The following is an 8,074-nucleotide window of genomic DNA, read 5'->3' on the forward strand; positions in this document are numbered from 1 at the left end:
CGAGGACCGCTCGCACCGGCCCGAGGGAGGGAGCCCCGGCAGGCAGGACGCCTCCGGTGAAATGGCCAAGTCGACCGCGCGACCCACAACCCGCCCGACTGGGGGCGAGAAGGCGCATGGAGGAGGACTCCGTCCCCTAGTCGGCAGACGGCCCTGGGACAGGGACGTTCGCCAAAACCTCCCCAAGGCCGCTTTCCGTGACCGAGTCGGCCTCCCCGCCTGTACTCGTCCCGGCCCGAGAAACGAGACGCGGGGTGGATCGGGACCAGGCGACGCACCAGGCCGGCCGGCGCTGCATCCTCCCTCCCCCGACCTGACCTGACCTGGACGAACGCCTCCCCATCGCCCGCCCCCGCGAGGCTGATCCGTCCGGCCGGTGAGGAGGCCGCTTGTCGGGCGCCACCGGCTGCCCGGCATCCTCTTATATAGTGTTCGAGGAGGTCGACCAGGTGGCCCGGCCGGGATGGGGGGGGGGGGGGGGGTGCGGGGGGTGGTGTCCCGGGCGGCGGGGGGCGGGGGGGTAGGAGTGGAGAGGGAAAGGTGGGCGGGGCGAATGCCGGGGGGGGGGGGGGGGGGCGGGGGTCGGCGCGGGGCGGGGCGGGGCGGGAGTTGGGGATGGGGGAGGGGCGGGAGGCCGTCTGGACATGGAGGGTCGGAAGAGCGGTGGTGACAATGATTTTCATTATCATTTAGAAAGAAGAACGTGGACTTCTTTAGAGGAGTCCTTTGAATAGCTTCTCCATTTAGTTAACATACATCCAAATGGAGGTCGGGAAACTTGGGTCCTGTTAACATATGGATGGAAGTGGAAAGAACTATCGCGATGACCGTCCTTGTGTTTCTTTTATTTTTTCTTTCTTCCTTCTCCCCAAAGCCGCCCCCCCCCACCCCCGCCCCGCCCCGCCCCGCCCCGTCCCGTCCCGTCCCGTCCATCCATAGTTGTAGGTTCCAGTGGTAGGTCTTTCGGGTTTCTGCTATGTGGGCTTGAAGGGCGATGCTGGGTCTGGGGCTGCGCCCAGGATCCGAACCGGTGAAAACCTGGGCCGTCGAAGCCGGGGGTCGGGGTGGGGGCGCGTACTTGACCGCTCGTCCACGGGCTCGGCCCCCGGCCCTTGTTTTCTAGGGAGAGAGACAGAGAGACCCGATCCATTTTCTCTTGGCCTCTAAAGCGTGTGTGTGGTCGAAAGGCGACGGAGAGAGGGGTTCTGGTCCAGAAAGCCCCGACCGCGCCGCCGCGGGGATCGGTCGGTCCCGCCCGAACCGTCCGAGTCGGAAAGGAACGGACAGCTTTCCTCCTTTGGGCCCCTGACTTGGGACCAACAGGGGAAGAGAAACAGGCCTCTCTCCCTCACACCCTGGCCCCTTCCCCCAGGACGCCCTCCTTCTAGTCAGCCCGCCTCTGGCTTTTCCACACGCCGACGACCGCTCGTCGGCATGGACCCACCTTCCTTGGGGGACACCACCACACGACTCTCCCACTCGTCTGCCTGCCTTTCGTTGGCGTCGCTGCCAAAGGCGAGGGGTAGGGGTGGCGGTGGCAGGGACGGCAGGGGCCCAGCGGCTCTCTGGAGGGTGAGGAAGTCTTGCTGGTTCTCCTAGGTCGGTGATCTTTCTCGATCTCCACACACATTCTTCGTTTGGGGAGCCAAGAGACGCCCTCTGAGGAATCCCTATGGCCAGGGTCGATCACTTACTCGCTCACTGCCTCGGCCTCGGCCTTGGCCTCTGTCCACCTTGTCTCTCTCCCTCCCTCCCTCCCTCGTCGGTCTCTGTGTGTGGACGTCTAGGTGGAGGCGAGGCAGGGAGGCCATCCACCCACCCACCCACCTCGTGGTTTACCACACGCTCTACACGGAGGTAGAATTCCCATCCCACCGAATCCATCCTTTCCACGGGGCACAAGCCAGTGGCCTTCGGGAGTCTCCCTCCCCAAGGTGGCGCATCCGTCACGGCTATCTATTTCCAGAAGGTTTCCGTTTCCATCCCCTCCCTCCGAAAGAAAAAACGGCCCCACTCCCGGATCTGCCTCACCACGACCACCACCACCGCCGCCATCTGCTGTCGCCCTCTAGGGTTGGACCGTTCTAGCTCTCTCCTCTGTGTGGAATCGCAACGTAGGTCGCCTTGGATGTCTGGCACCTCTCACTTAGCAGAAGGTTTTGGAGGCTCAGGCTGGGCCACGCTTTGGCCCGGGTCAGTGTTCCGTTCCTCCGGACGGCTTCCTCGTTTTCCACGAGAAGGAGCCGTGAAGACGGAAAGGAAGGGCGGATGGATGGCTTCTCCCGTGCTACCGAGTCCCTCTCCCCTTTTCCCCAAAGCGTGAGGGGCGGTCGACAGGATCTTCTCTGATGACAAAAGTCAGAGGCACCCCGGGTCAGACACCGTGCGAGGCGTTGGTGTGTTCTCGAGACGAGAACACGTCCCCGTCAGCGTTTCCTGTCGTTCTCGTTCCGAAAGGATTCACGCGCCACCCCGTCTCCCTCAAGGTCTTAGGGCTGTCGTGCTCCGCAGCCGTCACGTGTCGTGGATCCTGGGCACCACCACGCCACCCCGCCCCCGCCCCCCCGCCATAGCTGTCGATCGCTACGTGGCACGCCTACGTTTGCCCAAAAGAGCAGTCCGATGGACAGCGTGGGTGCTTTTCCCAGCAGGCAGGCAGGTGAGAGTCACCCCTCTAGAAGGTTTCCAAGCCCCGTTCCATTCTCAGAGGCAGCTCCTTTGGCCATCAAGGAGGCAGGCGATGGGGGTGGGGGTGGGGATGGGGATGGGGCCGGGGCCTCTGTCCCTCTGTCGCGGTAGAAATGATTGGGAAAGGAGGGACGATGGGCGTAGGTCAACCATCCTGGGCGGTGGTGCTTTGGGAGCTTTTTCTAGAAGAAGGAGCGAACGGCCTTCCCTGGGAAGGGAGGAAACCAGAGGAGGTCCCCCTCAGACCGACCTGACACGAGAAGGACACTCTCTCTCTCTCTCCCTTTTCTTCCTGACTTGAAATCAGGAGACAAAACTCCCCTGCCAAAGGGGCCCTCCCGAAACGGGGAGTGAGGAAGACCTCCTTCTCTTCACGGCTGAAGTTCTCCCTGCCTTTCCTGGACGGGAAGGATAGCACCTACGCCCGCTGCCGTCGGCGACTTTTAGTCCACCTGGAGAGGAAGAAATTCTTTCCCGTGGCCGAACCCTGGCGGTTCGTTCGTGCTGCAGAGGACGTGGCCCTCTCTGACACACCCAGGAACCTCCTCGCTCCGGGTCGCTCCGGGTCGAGGAGAGGGAGTTCTGTTCTGTGGTTTAGAATGGTGCTTAAAAAGGGACATCGCTTACAAAGGGTCCTCGTCCCCCTTCCTAAACGGACGGCTCGGCTCGGAGGCGTGAGATACGTTTCGCATCCTCCTCGTCGTCTTCACTCAAAGTTTTATTGGAGTTTTGAAGATTTTATTTTTTGTCTTTCCTTTTTCTCCCCAAAGCCCCCCGGTACATAGTTGTGTGTTCTTCGTTGTGGGTCCTTCTAGCGGTGGCATGTGGGACGCCGCCTCAGCGTGGTTTGATGAGCAGTGCCGTGTCCGCGCCCGGGATCCGAACCGACGAAACACTGGGCCGCCTGCAGCGGAGCGCGCGAACTTAACCACTCGGCCACGGGGCCAGCCCCTTACTGGATTTTTAAAACAACTCCGGGGGCCGGCCCGGTGGCGCAGCGGTGAAGTTCGCACGTTCCGCTCCGCCGGCCCCGGGTTCGCCGGTCCGGATCCCGGGCGCAGGACCCAGCACCGCTTGGCGAGACACTCTATGGCAGGCATCCCACCTGGAAAGTAGAGGGGGATGGGCACGGATGTCAGCTCAGGGCCAGTCTTCCTCGGCCGACAGAGGAGGATTGGCGGCAGATGTTCGCTCAGGGCTCATCTTCCTCAAAAATAAAATAATAAATCGATTCGATAAAATATCAAATAACACAACCGCGGGATCACGACTTAGAGTCACCATTGGCCCGATGATGCCACTCCCCACCCCCCCCACACCCCTACCCCCCACCATTTGGAGGTGCCGTCAGTGGGATTCGTTCCTGTTTGTCCATCTTTCTTCCTCTTTTTTTTTTTTTTTTTTTTAAAGACCGGCACCCGAGCTCATTGCCAATCTTATCTTTTCTTTTTATTCCTCCTCCTTCTTCTTCTTCTCCCCAGAGCACCCCAGTACCTAGTTGTATATTCTCTTTGAGGGTCCCTCTGGTTCTGCCGTGTGGGACGCCACCTCAGCGTGGCTTGATGAGCGGTACCGTGTCCGAGCCCAGGATCCGAACCTTTGAAGCCCCGGGCCGCTGAAGCGGAGCGTGCAAACTCAACCGCTCGGCCACGGGGTCAGCCCCTTCAGAGGAGGAGGAGGAGGAGGAGGAGGAGGAGGAGGAGGAGGAGGAGGAGGAGGAGGCAGGCGCTGTGTGAAGTCGCCAGTGAGTCTGTGGAAAGAGACGGAGGATTTCCCATGGGAAGCTGGGGCGGGGGACACGGACCAATGTCGTGCGAACTTGAAGGTGAATGATCAAAAAACCCACACACGCCTAGAGCAGCGGGTTGCCAGTTAGGAGTTTGCTTGCCGGGCCCATAACGCAGGGCTCATCGATGAGCCAAACCGTCCGTGATCCTCAAGCAGTCTAGTAGGGTTAGAGAAAGGAGGGGGGCACTCTTTCTGCCCCAGACGAGGCGAGTTTCTCAGACAGCCACCCTGCCCCAACATCTTCCCTCCCTGCCTCCCGGCCCTTGGCGGACTGCGGCCTAAGGGTGGGGGAATTGAAGAAAGCCGTTCAATGGAAAAGAGCCCGAGGCCATGGGAGAGAGCTTCCTGCACTTGAATGAAGCCCTGACACCAGGCCCGTCGGAATGAATGGGCCTGACCTCCCCTCCCCCCTCCCCCCTCCCAGGCTGGCGAGTCCCACCGACTCGACTCGGCAGTGGAAGGCTAGGGGTTTCCTCCGAAATGGTGAACCGGCCCCCTTGTCCACAGGAAAACCACACACGGCTACAGCCTAGGCAGGATCTCGGGCCAAGTCGTCAGGGTGGCAAGATGATGGTGGATGAGAGGAAACTTGTTCTGGGACCGCCCCGCCCCCCCCATCGCCTCTCTGGCTGACAAGAGGGCTGGGGAGCGGTGAGGGTCAGGGGGAGAGTGGGGGCGGGGCCGGGACAGGGACCACCGGGCAGTAGGACGGGAGTAGCCCTGAGGCCTGCCTGCCTGCCTGCCTGCCTGCTTCCTTCCCTGCCGGCGCAGGGCTGAGAGAGGCACGGGGCACGCTGGCTCCTGCCCCTTCACTCATTCGGGAAGCCTTCTGTTGTTGCTCCTGAGGTGCCGGCTGCGGTGACAGACAGAGCAAAACTCCTCTCTCTGTCTATTTCTTCAAAGGCCCGAGTCTGAGCTACGACAGATTCCCCTGTGGCTCGACCCGCAACCTCCCATCCTGCCAGACCAGACCCCTTGTCCAAAAACCTCCACTGGAGGAGCTCTTTCACCTGACCCGGAAAGGAAACACCAGCCCTGCCTCAGCCTCACACCCACCACCACCACCACCACCACAACCATCCCCCCCCGCCCCACTCTCCTCCGGACCCAGATACCTAACAGAGAGAACAAAAATCCAAAAATCCTGCTGCTCTCCTTCTACCGCCTCCACTTTAGAAGAGTCGGTCTCCCCCGAACACCTCAGACTCTGTGACTTCCCGCGGCCTCCCTTTCCCCGTCCCCATGCTCTCCCCGGACGGGCCCCATCTTACACTCGAACGACAGCTCCACCGCTCGGGGCAGCTAGACACGATGTCCCAAAGTGGCCCAGACGGTAGCCTGGTCGATTCCAAAGGACCCACACACGCAGTCGGCCATAAACGTGGTGTGGAGATCGTGGACGTTCGCGGGCCTCTGATGAAATTGCTGCTCCGGGGACCCCGGCGTCTAGGACCCGTCTTCTCCATGTTCTTCACACTGTTGCTCCTGGGCCGGTTATTCTCTTCCCTCTCGCTGACCTTAACGTTTTGTCTCTGCCATTGAATTTTTTTTTTAAAGATTTTATTTTTTCCTTTTTCTCCCCAAAGCCCCCCGGTACATAGTTGTGTATTCTTCGTTGTGGGTTCTTCTAGTTGTGGCATGTGGGACGCTGCCTCAGCGTGGTCTGATGAACAGTGCCATGTCCGCGCCCAGGATTCGAACCCACGAAACACTGGGCCGCCTGCAGCGGAGCGTGCGAACTTAACCACTCGGCCACGGGGCCAGCCCCCTCTGCCATTGAATTTTGACTGTGCGAATGTGACTTGCCGCTGTAGGGCTGCGTGGATCTCTCAGGCATCCTGCTGTGCCATGCGGGGGGGGGGGGAATCCTTGGTGGGTGGGTCGATAGACGTCCCTTTGGTTGTCCCCTGGAGGGGAGAGACAGAGGGGACGACTCAATCCACCACGAACGCTGATGTCGCTCCGATAAACCTGTAGCGGTGATTCTAGTTTATGGCCCGTGTCCTGAAAAGAACTTCCCGAAGGGCCAGCCCGGCGGCACAGCAGTTAAGTTCGCACGTTCCGTTTTGTCGGCCAGGGGTTCGCCGGTTCGGATCCGGGGTGCGGACGTGGCGCCGCTTGGTGAGCCACGCTGTGGTTGGCGTCCCGCCTATCAACGGGAGGAGGATGGGCACGGATGTTAGCTCGGGACCACTCTCCCGGGGCAAAAAGAGGAGAATTGGCAGCAGGTGTCAGCTCGGGGCTCGTCTTCCTCGAAAAATAAATTAATTAAATAAATAAAAACAACTTCCCAAACCTCTCTGATAACTTGAAGCTTTGAAGTTTTGCGAGGTGAAATCAGGTGATAAAAAAGTCCACGGACGGGGGCAGCCCCGTGGCCGAGTGGTTAAGTTCACACGCTCCCCTTCGGCGGCCCAGGGTTTTGCCCGTTCAGATCCCAGGCACGGACACGGCACCGCTCGTCGGGCCGTGTGGAGGCGGCGTCCCACATGCCACAACTAGAACGGCCCTCAACTAAGATAGACAACTATGTCATGGGGGGGATTTGGGGAGAAAAATCGCGGGGGGGGGGGAAACAAAAACGGAAGATTGGCAACAGTCGTTAGCTCGGGTGCCAAACTTAAGACAAAAACAATTTCCTTGACGATGTAGATCATTTCCGAGTAAGATAGAACCTGAGACGTGAGTGGCTAAATAGAAGTTTATCTACTTTGGGTTTGTGAGGATACGGAAACGAAAAGACCTTTGGGTCTATCGAGGAACACGTCTCGTGCTTTATTAAAAGCTTTGACAGGGGACGGCGGCACGGCGGCATAGTGGTTAAGCTCCTGCACTCAGCTTCGGCAGCCTGGGGTCCTCGGGTTCAGATCCCGGGCGTGGACCTCCACCGCTCCTCACTCCGGGCTGTGGTGGCATCCCGTCCGCAAGATCAAGGAAGTGGGGCGCAGGTGTTACCTCGGGCCCGCTCTCCCTCAAGCAGAAAGAAGAGGAAGATTGGCAACAGGCGTCAGCTCTGTGAGGGCCGATCTTCCTCACCCAAAAACTAAAGTGAGATGAAATCAAATAAAGCGAAGGAAGAGATAAACCTATGAAATCCCATGTTTCTAAAAGTGGCCAAGTGTTTAGAAATTGGCCAAGCGACAGACTGCTCATGGGAAGGACAGTTCCTAATTGCTGACTTCTTAGTTTTCACCAAAATTAAGGTTCGTGAGGGTTAAAAATTCTACTTAACGAATGCGATGAAAGCCACTAGGCCGGCCCAGTGGCGCGCTGGTTAAGTGTGCCTGTTCCACTTCGCCGGCCCGGGGTTCGCCGGTTCGGATCCCGGGGGTGGACGTGGCACCGCTGGGCGAGCCACGTGGTGGTAGGCGTCCCACATATGAAATAGAGGAAGATGGGCACGGAGGTTAGCTCAGGGCCAGCCTTCCTCGGCAAAAAGAGGAGGATTGGCAGCAGTTAGCTCAGGGCTCATCGTCCTCAAAACAAAACAACACAAAACAAAACAAAAAGCCACTAAAAGTGAATATGGGAAACATCTTTGTGTTCAAGGAAAGTGAGATGGCTGCCTTCAGGCAAGAGGGCCTAAAAAGTAAAGATC

The 8,074-nt window shown here is 59.4% G+C and overlaps 1 long non-coding RNA gene across 1 annotated transcript; it reads left to right on the top strand.

Moving 5' to 3' along the window:
• The first annotated feature begins 573 nt into the window (after positions 1–573).
• On the top strand, positions 574–3,929 carry LOC138925306 (uncharacterized). The gene is made up of 2 exons (XR_011441255.1): positions 574–2,659; positions 2,996–3,929. It is a non-coding gene; the product is annotated as an uncharacterized lncRNA (long non-coding RNA).
• Positions 3,930–8,074: the final 4,145 nt, after the last annotated feature.

This window comes from Equus caballus, chromosome 1, assembly GCF_041296265.1.
Source record: "Equus caballus isolate H_3958 breed thoroughbred chromosome 1, TB-T2T, whole genome shotgun sequence".
Lineage (NCBI taxonomy): Eukaryota > Metazoa > Chordata > Mammalia > Perissodactyla > Equidae > Equus > Equus caballus.